The sequence below is a fragment of the Notamacropus eugenii genome, chromosome 5 (genome assembly GCF_028372415.1).
Source record: "Notamacropus eugenii isolate mMacEug1 chromosome 5, mMacEug1.pri_v2, whole genome shotgun sequence".
In the NCBI taxonomy this organism is placed as follows: domain Eukaryota; kingdom Metazoa; phylum Chordata; class Mammalia; order Diprotodontia; family Macropodidae; genus Notamacropus; species Notamacropus eugenii.
Genome location: NC_092876.1, coordinates 179381768 through 179403839, shown reverse-complemented (window position 1 = coordinate 179403839; position 22072 = coordinate 179381768). Strand labels below are relative to the sequence as shown.

The following is a 22072-nucleotide window of genomic DNA, read 5'->3' as shown; positions in this document are numbered from 1 at the left end:
GGAGGGTGGGGACAGATTCAGAACTGAAAATAAAATTGAATTAAAAAAAGTCAGGCAGTCCTTCACTGAGCAATCCCTACCCCATGTTCCCCATTTGGAACTGTTCTCAAATATACTTCTATCAGCTTCTATCTCTTTGGGGTTTCTGGTTAACCACATCTGGAAAAATTGGCTTCTAATTCATTTGATTTTCTTTGACCAATCCAAAACTTGTCACTTCCTTCTCTGTGGTAGTAGATTTTCTGGGGTATGTGTTTACCCATTTTTTATTCCACTCCACCACCTCCCTTTTTTAAAATTTTGTTTCCTTACCAGGTTTCTAGGAACTTTTTTCACTCTGGACTTTTATCTAACATACATTTATTCCATTCCCCTACTACTTTGGATTGTTCCTTGCCCTTACCCTGAAGCCCACTGGTTGAAGTGTTCTTCTGCCTGTTACCTTATTCAGATCAGGGCTTTTTGGGGTGTTTTTGGCACCTGTAGAGACTGCCTTGCTGGTCTATCCATTCTCTGTTCCTTCAGTTTGCAGAAGATGAAACTATCTTGTGAATCCTTTGATCAATTACTTCGACTTTTATTGCTTTGGCAGGTCCCCACCCTTTAGAACCTCACAGATTTGATTAAGTACTTAGTGGTTTCAGGGTTGTTTTTTTTTTTTTTTAACTTACATTCTTATTCTTCGTGCTTGGTTCTCCTTTGATATTTACTGTGATTCCCACAAAACCTGGAGATAAATTTGACTATACTGTTTTTCTCCTCAGAACTTATCTTTGATATCATCTTTCTCCTATCAAGCTTAGGATCTGTCATTCTTTTCTGGTTTAAAACTTTCTTAACCCTATTGTTCCTTCAACTTAAACCTTCTGTCCTAAGAGTACTTCCAGGACAGTACATTCAAATTATACCTTAGGGTTAAATTCATCTTTGGTACCTAAATTTGGGAGCATTTAGGTAGTAAAGTGTATGGAGAGCTGAGCCTGGAGTCAGGAAGACTTATCTTCCTGAATTCAAATCTAGCCTTAACTACTTACTAGCTGTGTGACCCTGGGCAAGCACCTTACCCTGTTTGCCTCATCTGTAAAATGAGCTGGAGAAGGAAATGGCAAGCCACTCCTTTATCTCTGCTGAGAATACCCTACATGGGGTCACAAAAAGTCAGAACTGAAAAATTAAACTTAAGAATTCCTCCTATTTTTTTTTTTATTCATAGGTTGGTGCTGCTACCCAGTGGTTTTATCCACAAGAGAGAGTTGCCTCTTAGTTTTGTAGAATCTGAGTACTTCAAACATACAGTAACAACACAGAAGCATTTGATTGCAAGGTGGACAATTAAATTAGATGCATTCTAAAGTGTATTTTGACTTGTTTTTTTTCTGGTTCGTATCTTGGCATTCTGTAGACTTTTGAGTGTATGCTTTTCATAATTTGATAGGTTGTTATTCAATACCAGGTATATTAAACAAAAATATTGCTAGCTCTGTGAAATGCTACTTGACATTAAAAACAGCAGTGGCCTTTGCAAGTGACCTGCCATGATATGGACTACCATTTTCAGTAGTAGTTCTGAACTTTGTAGACCTAACTGAAGAAGAAATGGACCTGACAAAATGCATCAAAAACCAGAAAACTCTTTCCATATCTGCCCTCTGAACTGCTTGTTTCTCTTCCATTTCTATCACAGTGCCTCCCCACCAAAAGAGCACCTTGTTGAGAACTGTCTGAGTTGATGGTTTTTAGTTGAACAGTCACATTGAAATTGCTAGATTGTTGAACTGACTTTTTTACTTGAGGTTTTGTCCTTGTTAGAATTGATTACCATTTTCTTTTCCTTTTGGTCAGGGTCTCTATCCCTTGAAATGGTTTTATTGCCTTTGGAATTCTAATGAGTTTTGATCTGAGGTGAAGAACTTTGGAGGTGTCTACTAAGTGTAGAGCTTGAGTATCCAGTCAGTATTTTCTAGTCATTCTTGGTTTCTTTATTATTTTAAACACGACTGTCACTTCCCAGTGATTCTCACATCCTGCTATAGCCCTCCCCTAAGACAAAGAAGTACAATCAAGTAAAACAAATTTGTATATTTGGCCATACCTAAAAACGTATATCTCCACATCTGTTGCTCACCACTTTACCAGTAAGCATGCTTCATGATCAAGTCTTTTTCAGCTGGAAAGTGACCACCAAATTCATTAAAAAAGTTCTGAAATTTTTCAATACTTCTTCCTTTACATTTTTATATAAATTGCTCTTTGGTTCTCATTTTTTTCTGCATAAGTTCATGTAAATCTTCCTAAGTTTGAATTCTTCACATTCATCATTTCTTGTGTGGAGATAATATTTCAATACAATTAATATACTATGGTAAACTCAGACATTCTCCAGTAGACAAGCACTAAACTTCCTTCTAGTTCTTGGCTGTTATTTAAAAAGATTATTAAATTTTATTGTGGGATCTTTCAGCTCTCTGACTTCCTGAGATGGTAACACCCAAGTTATTGGTCTTTTATCTTTTTTGCCCTTTCCATTAGTTACAAGGTAAAATTAATTTGTACTTCTTGAGGTTGTTTTTTTTTTTTTAAAGTGATTTGGAACATTGATTTATATAACTATTGAGAGCCTGCATTTCTTCTTTTGAAAACTGTCCGTTCATTTAACCTTTGACCAAACTTACTCCAGTAGGAATTGTTTTTCTTATATATTTGTATCAATTAATTTTTGGAGATAAGAGCTTTATTAAAGAAATTTGCTACAAAAATATTTTCCCAGTGAAACTATCTGCATTGATTTTTTTCATGTTTCATGCATGGACTTTCTGCAATTAAAAGTATGTTTTATCTTTTATATTCATCTATAGTTTTTAGTTTATTCTTCACAGAGACATAGCTCTGTAAGTTATTTCCTTTAATTTTTTTTGTTGTGTAATTTTAAAAATATTTAGCTCATATAGTGTATCCATTAGGAATTTATTGTGGCATATGGTATATGTTTGTTATAAATCTACTTCTACCAAACTTACAAGTTTCATAGCTGCAAATAAACATTATTTTTCTTTATTATCATTATTCATTTGACTTCTTTTTCTTATCTTGTTGATATAACTTTCTTTCATGAATGACTGTGTGGCAAAAATGAAGGATGAAAGATGGACAGCCAGAGTGCCCTAACGTTATGCTTCTGATGTTAGGAGAAAACAAGGAAAGCCTCCTTATATGTTGGGTGGACTCCAGACCACCTTTGTGTAACTTTTGGGAGAAACATGTACAAGAGCAAAGAGAATGAGGAAGGGAATAAGCATTTATATAGTACACTATCTGTTCCAGATACTTTGCTAAGTTTTAAAAGCTTTACAAATATTATCTATTTGATCTCATAACAGTCCTGGGAGATAGGTGCTGTTATCCCCATTTTATGGTTGAGGATACTGAGGCAAATAGAGGTTAAGTGACTTGTCCACGGTCCCATAGCTAATGTCTGAAGTCAGATTTTGGGGAGTAGGGGGAAAGGCAAAGAAATTGGGGTTAAGTGATTTGCCCAAGGTCACATAGCTAGTAAGTGTCAAGTGTCTGAATTTCACATTTGAACTCAGATCATCCTGACTCCAAGACTGACTCCATTCACTGCGCCACCAGCTACATCGATATATCCTATGCACAAGTTGCACAAATGAACTTATATGTCTGGGTTACATATTGTGTACCGTGGAGAAACTCCTAAATCATTAAGATCAGATGCTTGTGAATATTGCAATAGAAGTTTTTTCAGATAGTAATAGGAACTGTGGACATCTTTGCTTTAACTCACATCTTTTTCTTTACAGATAATTTTAGGTCTTAATTTAAAATAGATATTGATTGTCAGAAAGGTCCATTTATTCATATGCTTTTCAGTGTTTTTTAAAATGTGACTGAGTACTGTATTTTTGTCGAAAGTTTTCTTGTATCCGTTGATGTAGTCATTTGACTTAGTTTTTTGTTATTAATGTGCTCTCATGTTTATAATTTTTCTAATATGGAGCCTTTCCTGCATTCCTGGTATAAATCCATCCTTGTCATAACTAATAATTTTCAAACATGACTGTCACCACTTTTTTATTATTTTATTCATTTATTCATTATTATTTTATTTATTAGTGATACTATTTTACAGTTTTTCTTTCTCTGCTTTTTGTCTCTCTGGATCCTTAACTTCTTCTGATACTTATGGCTATAATAACGAGTAGGTCACTTAGTCTCCCAAAGCCCCAACTTCCCTAATATGTAAAATTTAGTGCCTACATCAGAGGTTGTAACGAAGATCAGGTGGGGATAATTTGTAAAACACTTTTCAAATGCTGTGGAAGCTTCATGATACATTGGAGTCTGAGGACTTGCTGCCTGTGTGATATTGCATAAGTCACTTTAGCTCCTTGGACCTGTCATCTATTCTTTGTCTGTAAAATGAGAAGATTGGACTAGACTAGATAATAATAATATAATAATGACAGCAATAAACAAAACATTTTTATACCTAGCAAGCTCTTTATAATTATTACCTCATTTTATCCTCACAACAACCTTGGGAGGTAGGTGTGGTCATCCCTGTTTTACAGATAAGGACATTGAGGCAAATAGAGGTTAAGTAACTTGCCCAAGGTCACACAGCGGGTAAGTGTCTGAGGCTAGATTTGAACTCAGGTTTTACTAACTCCATGCTGGGCACACTATCCCATTGTATCATCTAGCTGCTCTTAGTTGACTTTTAAGGTCTTTTTATGGCTCCAGATCTTTGGTTGTATAATCCTGTCATTTGAAAATTTCTCTGAATTTCACACTTTTCTTAATGGCAGGAACACTTAAAACTCATTGTAGATAGAATAAATAAATGAAGAATGATATTTTTAAAGTTGTTTATTTTAATAAGAGTTTAAAGGAAAAGTAGATCTAAAATAAGTATCTTTTTTGTAGTCTTCAGTAGGTTAAAATTAACTGGACTCTACCTTGAAAGGCTATTCTTTGACATCAGTTTTATATAATCACAGATTTTTAGTGCAAGAGAACAGCCCACTGGATGTTGATAGCAGTTTGTTAATTGCCAGGTGTGATCTGGAGGCTAGCTCAGGTTTGTATAAAGTGATCCTTTAATAAAGTATTGAGTTGTGTTATGACAAAAACATCATATTTCACATTGGCTAACCTTGTATGGCTAGAGTGAAAATTGACAGACACTCACTTTCTATTTTCCTATGAAAGCTGTATTGCACCTTCCTTGCACTGACATTAAAATCTTCAGTTTTCTCCTTTTTAATTGTTTTCTAACATAGCTGTACTTTTTAAACTTCTCCTCAGTAACCTATTGACCTTATTTCCATAAAATAATTTATGTGAATGCCAACCTTTCTGAAGTTTTAGATGCACATTTTCTATATAGATTGATAGAAACTGAAGATATCTTTTTAGCCATATGCTCTCCTTTCTGAATGCATTTTGTCTTTTTTTTTTTTTTGAAAAATATCCTAAAATTGGTTTGAGACATTTTGTTATGAGATCATTTGAGATAACCTGTATAGGGTGTCATAAAAACAAGATTGCAAGTCACAGAATGTGAGAATTGGAGTGGGCATCATTTGCCCTACAGTTCAACTCATCCTGAAGATGGTCCTCTCCATAACATACTGAACAAGTGTTCAGTATTTGCTTGAAGACTTCCAGTGAGGGAGAAACTACTACCTCTTGAGACAGCTCTTTACATATTTTGATAGCTCTAATTGTCATTATGTCTATTTTAAAATTAAATTTGTTTGCCTACTGGCAACTCCCTCCCCTTGTTTCCAGTTTTACGCTCCTACGAAGAAGAACAAATTTAATCCTTCCATGTGAAAAGCCTTTTGAGTATCTTGAAGACAGTTATCTTGTCTCCCCCATTATACCTCTTCTCTAGGTTAAACGTCTCCAGTTCCTTCACAGATCCCTGTTTGTCCTAGGAATAGAAGAAGGCCTTCACCATTTTGTTTACCTTATTCTGGACGCTTTCTAAGTTTTCCTAAAATGTTGTACTGAGAATACCAGGTGTTCTTAGTAGGACAGAATGTAACTCCTTATCCATGTCTTACTCTTGAGCTTACAGTGTACTGAAACTTCAGTTCCTTTTCACTTAAACTACCGTCTTTCCATATTTTTTCCATTTTGTACTTGTGAAGTTGTTACTCATTTTTGCTCAGTGTTGTAGCCCATCCAGATTTTTCATTCCTTTTATCCAGTGTATTGCTGAACTCTATTTTTTGTGTTATCTCTAAATTTTATAAGTATACCACTTACACATTTATCTAATCATTAATTTAAAATGTTAAAACAACACAGAATTAAAGCAAAGGCTATCCACTCTCACTGTTATCTGAAAAAAACTTCTACTACCAATATTCACTTGCATCTGATCTTACTGATTTAGGTGTTTCTCCAGTGGTACACAATATGTAACCCTTTGGGGCACTCCACTGTAGATTTCCTTCCAAGTCAACATTAAGCCATTAATGACTGTTACCTGAATCTCTCCTCCCCACCACAAGGAGAAAAGAAGTGCTTTTCCTCATCTCATTTCCAAAACCAAAATTAGTCATTTTTGACTTTTACGATTACTCTCCATGCCATCTTTTTTAGATTGAGGGTGGAAGTGGGTCACTAGATAAAACTATTCAGATTCATCTTGTGGACTTCGTAAAATTCTGCTTTTGATGCTTACTAAGTATGTGACCTTGGCCAAACCATTTAACTTCTCTGAGGGGTTGGACTAGATGACTTTTGTGATTTCTTCTAGTTTTAAATCTATGATATTATGCTCCCATATTATTACTTTTCTCATTACTTTTCCAGCCCAACAGGCACTACCAACTTCAGGCAGTTCGTTTCACTTGTTCTTGATGAGCACCTGTCCTTTTGATATAATACATTCTGGAATTTTGTCAAGAACTGAAGTCAGACCCAGTTATGTTCTTGTGGCTTTTGAATAAGGTACTGAGCTATATTCTAGTTATGAGTCTTATTTCCACAAAGTTTCTTGAAGTCAAATTTGACTCTTTGCATCTTGATAGCTTTTTTTCTCTAGTCCACCATATTTTGTTCCTTTGTGTTCTAAAAGCTGAGGCCATGGATTTTTTGACTGTCTCCTTCCTTGGATATTGTACTTTTATTATTTCTCCACCTGATTCTCTGTCAAAACTGCCCACTGCAGCTGTTCCAAAACTTTGTTCACAAACCTTCCATCCTGTTACCTTATGCTTGACTGAGAAAATAGAAGCTCTTCTTCCTGAGCTTCCTTTTCTTCGTATTCTGCTTCTCAAAACCCCTTTTCTCTTTTACTTCAGTGTCTGGTGAAGAGGCACTCCTCTCTAAGTCTAACCTTTCTACACGTACCCTTGATCCCATCCTTTTCTCCATAACTTTCTTCCACAATTCACGCCTTTCCCCTAATCCTTTCCTGTCTACTGGTTTGTTTCCAGTGTCTACAAACATTCAAGTCTCCTCCATTCTTAAAATTCCCTCACAAGGTAGATCTACCATCCTTCAAGATGTCATCCTACGTCCTTTTTACAGTCAAACTCCTTTTTAAAAACTGCTGATATTTATTGCCACTACTTCTCTCAATTGCTTGACTCTTTTCTATTTGATTTCCATTCATAATGCCAACCTGAAAATATTACTTTCCGAGTTACTAATAATTTCTTTTTTTAAAAATTCTGCATTTTTTTCTTAACAAAAATCCATATTTTCTTCCCTTCTCCTGAGATGGAATGGGGGTGGGGAACAAATATGCAGAGTCAAGCAAAACAAATTCTGCTTTAAGTATTTCCAAAGTGTGTGTGTGTGTGTGTGTGTGTGTGTGTGTGTGTGTGTGTGTATGTGTGTATGTGTATAGAGAGAGACTTTCACAAGTACAAGATGGGGAACTAGTTAATTGTCATTTGAAAAAGAACTGAGAGTTTTAGTACACTGCAAACTCAAACGTAAGACATGAATAAGGAATTTCTCATTCTGTCTTAGACCATGTTTGGAACATTGGGTTCAATTCACAGTGCATCTGAAAGTTTGTCACTTCTCAATAGATAGTTAACATGCTTCATCATGGTTGGTCATAGTGTTGAATAAAATTCCTAAGACTTTCAAAGGTTTTTGGTGGTGGTGTTTTTTTAAATCAGCAATTCCTTAAAGTACATCGCTTTGTTTAGTAAATGCTTAGTACTTCTTTACTGACTGACCTGACAGATAGTCCAGCGAACTTTTTCTCAATTTCATCTTTCTTGACCCATTATTTGTATTTGACATTGTTGGCTAACCTCTTCTCCTAAGTTTTTGTTTGTCCTTGTTCTTTCTCCTTTCCTTCCTTCCCGCTTACAGTGTTTATTTTTTGAACCTGTTCTGTCTTGATTGCTTGTTCTCCTTATGACTATTTTCTCAATCTCCTTTGCTGTATCATTCATATCCTGTCCCCTTAACAATGGATATGCTTCAAGGCTTTGTTTTGTTCTAGGTCTTTTTTCTACATGGTCTTGTAAGTCTTTTCAGCTCTAATAGTTCAACTGTTATCTGTGCAGGTGCAGGTCTATACATTTAGCCCTAGTCCTCCATTGAGTTCCAGTCTTACATCAACCATCTGCCTGCACTGGATGTTTTCTATAAGATTTCCTGTAGGAATTACAAATTCAGTATCTCTTAAAAAAAAAACCAAAGCTCCTTTTTCCTTCCCCCAAAATTCATCCTTCTTCTCAACTTCCCTTTTAAATGTCCAGGAAATAACTATCCTTTCCTCCCCACTCCACATGCACATGCACACGTGTGTGTGTGTGTACGCGTAACATATCTGTAAAGCCATAATATGCATACTTCTATTTATCAGTTCTTTCTCCAGAGGTAGATAGCATCTTTCTTTATGGGTTCTTCGTAGTTGATTTGAATATTTAGAACACTCAGAATAGCTTATTTATTCAGTTATTTCTTCAAACAATATTACTGTTACTTTATACAATATTCTCTTGGTTCTGTTCATTTCACTCTTCATTATTTTATGCAAGTCTTTCCATGTTTTTTCTAAAATCAACCTGCTCATCATTTTTTATAGCACAGGAGTATTCCATCACAATATTCTTCCTAATGTGACTATGACCAAACCAATATCTCTGGGAGCTTGGTGATTTAATCTAACTTTAAGAGCTGTGACTCTAAACTTTGCGCCATCTGCGTATTCAACCAGTGTTCCATCTTTGTTTTCAAGTAATTAATGGAAATGTTGACCAGGAGAGGACCATCCATATCACTTCATTTTAATCACAGATAATATGATGAAACTGCTTTGCTGAAATCTCAGAAATGCTGATGAGATTTGTCTGATGTATATACCTGTTTTTGATAAGTTCATGATTTAATGATCTCTGCTTCTTTTTCTAAATGCTTATAAATCATGCCTTTAATGTGTTCCAGGATTTGATCAGGAATTGAGGTATGGGCCAGAGATGTAAAGTTAGCAGATCAGTGAATCAACAAGCATTTATTAAAAGCCTCCTCTGTTATGGCACTTTGTTGCATTCTTCTACCTCTTTTGAGTAGAGCAGAGAAAAACAGGATCAAAGTTAGAGAGTGAAAATGATGTTGTTGTTGTTTTAAACAAGTAGCTGAGACCTTTGAGATCATCTGATCCAATCACTTCATTTTATAGTTGAGGTTAAATGATTTCAGCCCATGGTCACACAGGTAGACGGTGGTATAGCCACTTTTTGAAGTAGGGCCTCTGACTCCATGTCCAACATTCCAAACCACACTACTTCACAGAAACCTGCCAAAGAAGAGGCGAGCCAGCCTAGGTCAGAAATGAAGGTCAAAGCTCCTATGCTAATCAAAGTGGGCCTGTGGGATCTGATGACCCACCAGTAGCCCTCCCCATCCCCCCCAGCACTTTAAGCTTAAGCAGGAAAGGGCTTTTTAATTAATAGCTCCTTCCCTTAGAGATTATTTCCAATTTATCATGTATACAGAGATGTGCTGGTATTTACCATCCCATAGGGGAGGGAGAGAGGTTGAGAGTATATGATACACTTTTAAGTTTAATCTCATTATTAATGTTTTCTCCATCACTTTCTTAAATATAGACACTTAACAAAACATTAAATCAAGCCCTGATTTGTAGTTTATTGATTTCTGAGATTTAAAGACATAAAATGGGCGAAGAACTAGGTTGAGTAGGCTCCAGCATACCCTGCCTGCATTTATTTTGTTCATACATAATTGTTTGCATGCCATCGTTCCCTTTAGACTTGTGAGGTCCCAGAGAGCAGGTACTGATGTTTTGTTTTGAAGTTTTTTTGCCCTTCTTTGTAACCTCAACATAGTACAGTGCCTGGCACATAGTAGGCACTTAATAAATTGCTTGACTAACTGACTTATCTAATCTTTAAAATAAAGAATGAACTGTCTGGAAATGATTGTGGAACTCAACATTTCTATTACCAGTTTGGTCAAGTAAATGAAGATTATGTATGTTAATAAGTTAGCACCAACATCATGCATTGTGTTAACCATTAATTTTTCCTGCTTTTTGATGTTACTTTTTTGTAGTTGTAATCAGTGTGCATGCAGACAGTTCTTACTTTTCTAAGTAGGTTGATTTGTAGACTTGTAGATCTCTACATAAAGAGATTTTTATGTAATTTGAATTTGCCTCTACCCACCTACTTCATTTAGCAAAGGCATACATAAAATAATACCTTTATGTGAGACATAAAATAATAACCTTTTACATGAGTCATAAAATGTACTGACACACACATAAAATATTTGTTGTTATTCAGTCACATCCAACTCTTCATGACCCCATTTCGGGTTTTCTTGGCCAGGATACTGTAGTGGTTTGCCATTTCTTTGGCCAGCTCATTTTACAGATGAAGAACTGAGGCAGACAAGATTAAGTGACTTGCCCAGGATCACAGTTCATTAAGTGTGTGAGGCTGGATTTGAACTCGGAAATATGAGTCAGAAAGACTTCAGACTCGACATTCTATACACTGTGCCAGCTAGATGCTCACACATAAAGTATAGGCAGTTTATTTAGTTTCTCTTCTTTACCTTTTATATGAGTAGTTTGATCCTACTTAGTATAATGATATGAAAGGTATGTTTAGAGATGTTTGATCAAAATTGAAATCTGTAATTCTAAAGCAAGAAGTGAAAAGAAATTGAAAGAGGAGAAAGGACATGCATGTATTTTAATGAACTTTAAAATACAGGCATATTAAATACTGTACATAAACAGAATTATGAAAGGTAAAGTTAATGGTAAAGTATACACAGTACTGTACAGTAAAATTAACATAGGTGTGTGCAGTACGTTGACCGCTTTTCTACATGCTGCATCTCACCTTTATCACTGATGGTTGACTGCACAATTTTTTTATGAAGCTATTGAGAGATGTATGGACAGGGCCTCTCTTTCCTCATATATCTGAACGTGTGTGTGTGTGTGTGTGTGTGTGTGTGTGTGTGTGTGTGTGTGTGTAGCAACTGTTATCCTCAACTAGTCTTTGAACTTATAAAAATCTTGAAGTATTTGGAGTTATCTTTTCAGTACAAGAAAAAAATCCACGCAAATGATGAATTGCTTCTCCCAACTGTTTCATTGTGAACTTCTTTGGTCTGACCTCAGGTTTCAAAGCTTCTCTTTTTTTCTGCAATCTTTTCAGCTAGCAGCTCAATCAGATGCTTATTTGACAGTTCTTCACCATGAGTCTCAATCAATTCTGCAGCATTCTCATCCACTTCTGGCTCCAGTTCTTGTGCTTCACATCTTCAAATATTTCATTTTTCTCATATCCGTAAAAATGGGGAATGAACTGCAGGCGCCCTTTTTTCCAAACTCTTTTCATACATGTTTCTGTTACATCTTCCTATGCCTTAGCAGTATTCTGGATTGCATGGTAAATATATAATTTCCAAAAAATCTCTCTGAAGGTCAAGTCCTCATCTGCATCCAAAGCTCCAATTGCCTGGGCAAATGTCATCTTTTTTTTTTTTTTTTTCACTCGTGAGGAAGTTAGATTTAAGTGAGGCAGAGTTGCACGAAGTTGTCAGCCTCACTCTCCCCCAGAGTTACCATAGTCCAGTGGAAGGACGAAGTCAAGATGGCTGGCAATGGCTCAGGATGCAATGGATGACCTTGGCGTCTCCAGTGTCTAACCAAGCTCTAAGCGCTTCACATTGCCTGCTTCAGCTGCCTTCATGGCCATTGGAACAATTGTTCTCATCCACCCATTCCACCAGAGGAAGTCTTCACGTGCTTGGCGTAGCCACCCTCCTAACTCACCAATGGGTCTGAGATCCCTTGGTTACCCTCAGCCTGGTTTGGTCCAGTTTACTGGGGTGTGGCTGCTGCTCATACTGCAGCTTCTTGGAGCCACAGGTGAGAGTTGGGCGAAACAGGTGAACACCAAAGGTGGAAAGAGCCCCGAAAAGGGCTTGGCAGCCATCACACCATCACCATCACTCTCTGAACACACCCTAACACCCATGGGCAAATGTGGTATGTAAATAATATGTTTCCCGAACACTCCCCCTGATCCATAGGCTGTAATAATTAGGTAGTGTTAAAGGAGACTTCTTTTACATTTTCATTAAAATTTTCTTGATGGGGAAAGTGAGCTGGAATGACATTATCCAAAATAAATAGAATCTTGAAAGGAATGCAGTTATCATTAGAAAACTTTTCTGGAATGAAGCCCTGTATAAACCATTGTTCACTGATGATAAGGGTTATCTGTGCCTTAAGGTTAGTGAAATAATACACAGGTAGTAATGCCTTGCTCTAATTCCTTTCAGTGCTCTGAGATTTTCTGAGTGGTGCACATGAACAGATATTAATTTGCAAGCCCCAGATGTATTCACTCCAAGTAGAAGAGTAACTCTTTTTTTAAGCTTTATGCCCCTGAATATGCTCCACCAAGATGTACGTTCGAAATGGCATTCTTTGATAAAATAAGCTGGTTTCATCTACATTAAAGATTGCTTCAGCAAATAGGGACCTTCATCTGTTTTTTTTGGTGTGTTTTTTGTTCTTTCAGGAACTCTGGGAATTTCTTTTCTGCTTCAGATCTTCAGTAGCAGCTTCTCCTGATACTTTGCACATCATGAAATCCTACATGAAACTCAAATTGTGCAACCATACCACTGCTTCCTATAAATACCTGTATTACTTCAGAGTACTTTATCTTTAAATCTTCAAAGAGACATCAGACCTTGGTTTGAAATGTCATCAAGCTTCAAGGAATATTCTGTTCTATCCACAGAGTTAATAGTTTCTCCATCTATAGAATAGTACCTTCTCTTTCTTTCAACAGTTAAGTCAACTTCATGCAGGACTACCTTTTGCTTCACTTTGTGTTCACAGGTGACATCCTAAGACTAGATTTTTGTTGTTTCGATGATAATTTTTGTCCTCCTTCATGTTTTCTGGTTATTTTCATTTTCATTTACACTTTTGAGATGGTTTACTTTTCCCCTCCAGAGCACATTTGCCACCAACCATGATGAAATTAAGAATCACTGTTGAACAGAGGGGGAGACAAAGTGTCAATCACTGTCTGCAGGCATAAGGGGACTGTCTACTAGAGATGCTTCTCATCTTCCTATTACTGTTTATGCTGCCCGCATCATACAGAGTCCTAATCATGCAGTGTCTACTTTGAGTATGGATTTTTAACAACTTTTTAGAATGCAGTTTCTTTCAAAATTCTTTATGTAAAGTTGAATTTGCATAAAATGAATTTATGTAAAGCAAGAATGTTAGTATAGTTCTGATTTTTTCCCCTCTGTTTTTGTGTAGTGGGTAATACAGAAATAGTTTGATGCAATTGGAAGAATATTTGTAGTTAAAGGGCATCTGGTTCAAAAGTCACTTACAGGAAGTGTGATACTGGGCAAGTCACTTAACCTCTCTGGGCCTATTCTGTCTTCTCTAAGATGAAGGTGTTAGACTAGGTGACACTGGAGATTTCATTCCAGCTCTAAATCTAGATTCCCATACTTAGTTATATTTTTAAGAAGATTATATGCCAACATATAACTAATGTCTGTGATAAAGGCCTCATTTCTAAAATATGTAGAGAATTCAGTCAAATTTACAAGAATACAAGTCATTCCCCAACTGATAACTGGTCAAAGGATATGAACAGTTTTCAGAGGAAGAAATTAAAGCTGTCTATAGTAGTATGAAAAAAATACTCTAAATCACTAATAATTAGAGGGATGGAAATCAAAACAACTCTGATGTACCACATGACACTTATCAGATTGGCTAACATGACAAAACAGGAAGATGATAAATATTGGAGAAGATGTGGGAGAGTTCGAATCCTAATTCATTGTTGATGGAGTTGAGAGCTGATCCAACCATTCTGGAAAGCAATTTGGAGCTATGCTCAAAAGGCTATAAAAATGTGCATATACCCTTTGACCCAGCAGTATCACTTCTGGGACTGTATCCCAAAGAGATCATAAAAATAAGAAAAGGAACATGTACCAAAATATTTATAGTAGCTCTTTTTGTAGTGGCCAAAAACTGGAAATCGAGGGGATGCCCATCAATTGGGGAACGACTGAACAAGTTATGGTATATGAATGTAATGGAATACTATTGTGCTATAAGAAATGATGAACAGACAGACTTCAGAGAGTCCTGGAAAGACTTACAAGAACTGATGCTGAGTGAAATGAGCAGAGCCAGGAGAACATTATACACAGTAACAGCCACAGTGTGCGAGAACTGTGTTTGATAGAGTTGACCCTTCACATCAGTGCAAGGATCTAAAATATTTCCAAAGTACTCATTCATGATGCAAAATGCTATCCACATCCAGAGAAAGAACTATGGAGTTGGAATGCAAAATGAAGCAGACTATTTTCTCTTTTGTTTTTTCTCGTGGTTTCTCCCATTGTTTTAATTCTTCTATGCAACATGCCTAATGTGAAAATGTGTTTAATAGGAATGTATGTGTAGAACCCATATAAGACTGCTTGCTGTCTTAGGGCAGGGGAGAAAATTTGGAACTTAAGGAAGTGATTGTTGAAAACTGAAAGCAAATAAATTAATAAACTTGGAGGGAGGAAGATTATATGCAGCAGTTTGCATAAAATGGTTTGAAGGTAGGATAGAATAGAGTTAAGGAGACTTGAGACTTTTGTGGTTGTCCAGTCATGAGGTGCTAGCATTCTGAACTAGTGCAGTGACAAGGAATGAAATGGAAAGGATGTGAGAAACTTGGGGAAGGGAAAGGGAGAAGGAAGGGACTAGTGTGGAAAATGTCCAGCTAGCCTGTTTAGAGAGGCTAAATGATTTGCCCTTGGTCATCTGTTTGGTTCTGAGTTTCTGACAATGAAGATTCTGTCTTCATTCTCTTGTGTGGGTATTTGTGTATGCTCACATGGTGTGTGCTTGTCAGAGGTGTTTGCCACTGTCACAGAGATGGTCCAGTGCATAGTTCAAATTGGGTTTGGGAGTGGGAATTCTTAACATGATGGGATTGTCCAGATATTCCTATTTATGAATGATATTGTGTTGTTTTCATGCATTCCCAAAACTCTGCTGAGTCTCCTGAGACCCATATAGTCTATCAAAAGAGTTCAGCCTAACAAGCTTTACAAAAAAATAAAGTAGATGAAGAATGCTTATCGTTCAAAAGCATGAGGTTCTCTCTGTCTCTCCCTCTGTCTCTCTCTCTCTGTCTCTCCCTCTCTCTCTCTGTGTCTGTCTCTTTCTCTCTAATTATAGAAGCCTCTGGAGGTTTTTGTCTTTTTAAAGAATTCCTCCTATTATTTGAATTTTGCACTGGATTATTATCTCTATGACTAAGAGTTTTGTTCCACCAACTCAAATGCTTTTATAATCAATAAACAATGCACACAGTGGGATCTTATATTCTTTGCACCTTTTAGTCTATGTGCCACTGTAAAAATGTTGTCTCTTAATGAAAACGTTAAAAATTTGCCTTTTTTCTTCTCATGGCTCCATCAAAGTTATGATTTTTTGTATTTGTGTAAATTATCTTCAGATAGTTTTTTTAGAAATTAGAAAATGAGCTTATCAACAATGTGAGGTCAGTCATTAGGGTATTATTTTTCTCATTTTATAGATTCATAAATTGTAGTCTATACTTGCCTTAGACCTCACAGGTAGTAACTGGAGACAAGGAGGTGGGGCCATGAACTCAGAGCTCCTGGCTCCAAACTAAGTGTTGAAGCTACAAGTATTGAGTTAGGGGAGTGTTGCTAATTTTTTTTTTTTTTTTTACCATTGGCTTCTAGTTTTTTTTTTTAATATTAAATTTATTTATTTAACTTTTAACATTCATTTTCACAAAATTTTGGGTTACAAATTTTCTCCCCTTTTATCCCCCCCCCCCCAAACACCAAGCATTCTAATTGCCCCTATGACCAATCTGCTCTCTCTTCTATCATCCCTCTCTGCCCTTGTCTCCGTCTTCTCTTTTGTCCTGTAGGGCCAGATAGCTTTCTATACCCCTTTACCTATATTTCTTGTTTCCTAGTGGCAAGAACATTAGTCAACAGTTGATCCTAACACTTTGAGTTCCAACTTCTTTACCTCCCTCCCTCTCCACCCCTTCCCTTTGGAAGGCAAGCAATTCAATATAGGCCAAATCTGTGTAGTTTTGCAAATGACTTCCATAATAGTTGTGTTGTATAAGACTAACTATATTTCCTTCCATTCTATCCTGTCCCCCATTACTTCTATTCTCTTTTGATCCTGTTCCTCCCCAAGAGTGTGGACTTCAAATTGTTCCCTCCTCCCATTGACCTCCCTTCTGTCATCCCCCCCACCCTGCTTATCCCCTTATCCCCCACTTTCCTGTATTGTAAGATAGGTTTTCATACCAAAATGAGTGTGCATTTTATTCTTTCCTTTAGTGGAATGTGATGAGAGTAGACTTCATGTTTTTCTCTCACCTCCCCTCTTTATCCCTCCACTAATGAGTCTTTTGCTTGCCTCTTTTATGAGAGATAATTTGCCCCATTCCATTTCTCCCTTTCTCCTCCCAATATATTTCTCTCTCACTGCTTGATTTCATTTTTTTTTAAGATATGATCCCATCTTCTTCAATTCACTCTGTGCTCTCTGTCTCTATGAGTGTGTGCGTGTGCGTGTGTGTGTGTAATCCCACCCAGTACCCAGCTACTGAAAAGTTTCAAGAGTTACAAATATTATCTTTCCATGTAGGAATGTAAACAGTTCAACTTTAGTAAGTCCCTTGTGACTTCTCTTTGCTGTTCACCTTTTCATGCTTCTCTTCATTCTTGTGTTTGAAAGTCAAATTTTCTTTTCAGCTCTGGTCTTTTAATCAAGAATGCTTGAAAATCCTCTATTTCATTGAAAGACCAATTTTTCCCCTGAAGTATTATACTCAGTTTTGCTGGGTAGGTGATTCTTGGTTTTAGTCCTAGTTCCTTTGACTTCTGGAATATCCTATTCCATGCCCTTCGATCCCTTAATGTAGAGGCTGCTAGATCTTGTGTTATCCTGATTGTATTTCCACAGTACTTGAATTGTTTCTTTCTAGCTGCTTGCAATATTTTCTCCTTGACCTAGGAAATCTGGAATTTGGCCACAATGTTCCTAGGAGTTTCTCTTTTTGGATCTCTTTCATGCGGTGTTCTGTGGGTTCTTTGAATACTTATTTTGCCCTCTGGTTCTAGAATCTCAGGGCAGTTTTCCTTGATAATTTCATGAAAGATGATGTCTAGGCTCTTTTTTTGATCATGGCTTTCAGGTAGACCCATAATTTTTAAATTGTCTCTCCTGGATCTATTTTCCAGGTCAGTTGTTTTTCCAATGAGATATTTCACATTATCTTCCATTTTTCCATTCTTTTGGTTTTGTATTGTGATATCTTGCTTTCTCATAAAGTCCTTAGCCTCCATCTGTGCCATTCTAATTTTGAAAGAACTATTTCCTTGAGTGAGCTTTTGAATCTCCTCGTCCATTTGGCTAATTCTGCTTTTGAAAGCATTCTTCTCCTCATTGGCTTTTTGAACCTCTTTTGCCAGTTGAGTTAGCCTATTTTTCAAGGTGTTATTTTCTTCAGCATTTTTTTGGGTCTCCTTTAGCAGGGTGCTGACCTGCTGTTCATGCTTTGACTTCATGTCTCTCATTTCTCTTCCCAGCTTTTCCTCCACCTCTCTAACTTGATTTTCAAAATTCTTTTTGAGCTCTTCCATGGCCTGAGCCCATTGAATGGGCTGGGACACAGAAGCCTTGCCTTCTGTGTCTTTGCCTGATGGTAGGCATTGTTCTTCCTCACCAGAAAGGCAGGGAGGAAATGCCTGTTCACCTAGAAAGTAACCTTCTATAGTCTTATTTCTTTTCCCTTTTCTGGGCATTTTGCCAGCCAGTGACTTGACCTCTGAATATTCTCCTCACACCCACCTCACCTCCTGAGCCTCCCAGCCAGGCTTGGGGTCTGAGATTCAAATGCTGCTTCCAGCCTCAGTGCTTTGGGCGGGGCAGGGCTGCTATTCAGTGTGAGATTAAGTTCAGGTGCTCAGGTTGGGGCAGGGCCGCCTCTCAGGCTCAGTTCCCTCAGGGGGTTTATGCAGAGACCTTCAACAATGGATCCGGGCTCCTGCTGCTTAGGCAGCCCTGGTCTGCCGCTGCCTCAGCTGGTGCCTCCCAAGGGCGCCTGAGTTATGGGGGCACCCCACTCCCCCCTCGACCCGCCAAAGAGACTCTCTCACCGACCCCCGTCACCTGTGGGTGGAGGGACTTGTGCAGCTGCTGGAGATCCTGTCCCTGAAGCCTGCTCGGGTCTGTTCCTCTTGGTGCCGCGGCCGCAGCAGGTCTGGGCTGGGCTGGGCTCTGCGTCTGCAGCGCGACGGACCTTTTGCGAGAGGTTTGCAGGTCCCTCTGGAACAGAAATCTCCTTCGCTCCACTGTTCTGTGGCCTCACTGCTCCAGAATTCGCCGTGAGTTACTTTATACCTATATTGTATGGGTTGTGGGTTCGGAGCTATGTGTATGTGCGTCTTTCTACTCCACCATCTTGGCTCGCCTTTGGCTTCTAGTTTTAAAGTGTGATTTGCTATGTTTGTAATCATATGGTACATGATTTTCACCCCAGCAAACAAAAAAGGTGTGTGTGTGGGGGGGGGGACCATTTACTTAAGCACCTTGATATTGAGGGAGAAAGAAAGTTCAGGTGAGATGCCATACCTATCGTCATAGATTGCTTTGGAGTATACTTATTAGCACCTGTTGTATACTTGCCACATTAGAAGGTTTAGATAAAGAAACTCGTGGCACTTCCTAGTTTAGTACAGGTGTAAGACATACGCTTAGTAAGTACCCGTGGTATGTAGAACTCTCTGCTAAGTGCTTTGAAAGATAGACCAAGTCTAAATAAGCCCCAAATTGTTTCTTCAGGGGAATCTTTAAACCTCATAGTCTAGTATAGAGCAGATTCTTTTCTTGGTATAGCCTTCCCTTTTTTGTTCTGTATGTGTGTTTTAATTTTTAAATGTGTTTTCTAAATACAACAAGCTTTCTGGACTTTTGTTTTCTTATCCACTCTTTCAAAAATTTTACTGAATGGTTTAATGTGCTTATAGATATTGGTGATGATTGTTAGGACTGTACTCAATTTATTTCTTTGGTATTGATTTTTTAAATTAAATTTTTATTGATATTTTGTTTTTATATCACTGGTTTTTTTTTTCCAAATACATTCTATCTCATTCCTAAAAACAACAGCAACAACTAACATTTATGTAGTGCTTACTATGTACCAAGCAGTGTGCTAAGCTAAGTTTTTTACAGTCATTTTCTCTTTTGATCCTCACAACAATCCTGCAAAGTAGGTACTGTTATTGTCCTCATTTTATATATGAGGAAATTTGAGGCAAGCAAGAAGTTAAATGACTTGCCCAGAGCCACACAGCTACAAAGTGTTCATCAAATTTGAACTCAGGTCTTCTGACTCCCAGCCATCCATTGGGCCACCTAGCTGGCCAGAAAAACTCTACCCAGAAAGCTGTACCTTTTAACAATGTTTTTTAAATGGAAGGGAGAAAAACCCAGTTCAACAACCATAACAGTCAGCATATGAAATATTCCATTCCCCCCTCCCCCTCCATAGTTCCTCACATGCAAAGAACATGAGTAGGCATTACAATTACGAAGCATTTAGAAGGTTTTTTTGGTAGTGTTCCTTCCATTTCTATTGTCATTGTCTATTATTTTTCTGCTTTTGCATGCTTTAGTCTGCATTAGTTCATATAAGTCTTCCTATCCTTCTGAATTTTTTATGTTCATTGTTATTTATGGCACAATAATATTTAAATGCATTCATGTACCACGTGTGTTGTTGTTTTTTTTTTTTTTGACCATTCATCAGTCGATGGGTATTTATTGTTTCTACTTGTTTCCTACCATGAGAAAATGCTGCTATGACTATACTGGCACCTTGATGTCTTCGGTGTGTATATGCCTAGCTGTATCTTTGTACTTTTTAGGGAGAAAATCAAGTATTTTCAAGTTGGAGTGTTTTCTAGACTTTCTGCTTTTCTGTTGTGACAACAGTCAGTTAAACTTCTCTAAGAAACATGGAAACATGGATAGTTAAAGTTGTATCTTTTTTGCTCATTTCACATTTTTGGAGAGAACAACTTGTATAAACAGATTTTGAACTTCTATAAATCACATTGTGTCTTCTTTTTATCATCTTAATCCATATGGGTTTTGACCTTTGCTTCAGACTCAAGAAATCATAGTCTACTCACCACATGAACAGGAATTCCTTCTGTAATATATGTGACAAATGGTCACCCAACCTCCATTCAAGGGGAACTAATTCCAGAGAGCCCATTTATTCCATGCACTAGGTAGTTAATAGTTTGAAAACACAGAGAGAGAGAACTTGTTTCACCGTTGACAGACAATTTTCATTTTTTGTAATGTGTGGTGCTCCTCATATCAGGCACCTTCTGTCTCCTTGAAGAAAATACATACTATAAGCATGATGCCTTTGAGTAGTTTACAATCATATGTCTTTTCATTTATCATTCTCAGATCATGTTTTTCAACTTTACTTTCACTTTCCTTTCTTGTTCTAACATTTGCATTGAAGTCACTGAATAACAATGTACATCTTAACTTAGTTTGAAGATCTTATCAAGTTCTTAGAATTTCTGTACTTCATTATCTGCAGCTAATGTTGGAGTATATGTTATGAGTATCCTCATAGTGATGTCTTTATTTACAGTCATCATAAGCACTATAAAATGAAATGACCAAATGGTCTCTAAAATGTTTCTTGTTGCTTTTGGTTATATTATGAAACCAATTCTGCCAGTTCCTTTATTTGCCTCTGTTTCTAAGGACCTGTGAGCTGACCTTCAGCTACATCTTATTTGTATTTTCTGGTTTCCTTAATGACATAAATCTGTGTGGATTTATTTGCTTCAGTTTCACCTTCATTGTTTGGTTTTTAGACAAAGAATATACATATATACATAAACACACTATTGTTTATAAAAGATGTAAGGATTGTGTTCTTCTTAGTGCTTAATTCCTGCCTTTCTACTACCATCACTACAGAGAAGGCCTGTATAAGGTTGAGGGTCTTTGTAAAGTATTTTTTAGTTTTCTTTGTTCGGTTAGTTGGTTTAAAGAAAATGCATCTTCAGCTTTCTGATGCAGCTGAGCATCTTTGTATCAAGTAGATTGGTCTTCAGCAGTCACAGTAGTAGACACAGTATCCTCAGCAGTCTTTTACTGGAAGCCTTTCCATCTTGGAATATAATCTGCTTCACTAAGGCCATGGACATATGATTTTTATGGTTATTGTAAGCTTTTTGATAAATGCTACAACTTTACATTTATACGATCATAGGTTTTTATTATCTCAGACAGATGAGGAAACTGAGCCTTAGAAGTGAAGAGACTTTCTCAGGGTCTCACAACTGGTAAGTATCTAGAGGTACATTTCAACTCTGCTGTTTCTTGATTTCCAGTTCCAGCATGCTTTCTTCCTTTGCTATGCTTCTTTTGCTAGTA

At 37.2% G+C, this 22072-nt stretch overlaps 1 protein-coding gene across 7 annotated transcripts in view; it reads left to right on the top strand.

Moving 5' to 3' along the window:
• The window catches only part of ZBTB44 (zinc finger and BTB domain containing 44), a 69011-nt gene that overhangs the window by 9809 nt on the left and 37130 nt on the right, over nt 1-22072 (top strand). Inside the window, exon 1 of one of the 7 annotated variants that reach the window (XM_072611606.1) lies at nt 18251-18984. The exons of the other annotated variants lie outside the window; for them this stretch is intronic. The gene's annotated coding sequence lies outside the window, so the exon portion shown is untranslated. Of the gene's footprint in view, nt 1-18250; nt 18985-22072 lie in introns of those variants that run through there. 7 annotated transcript variants of the gene reach the window in all.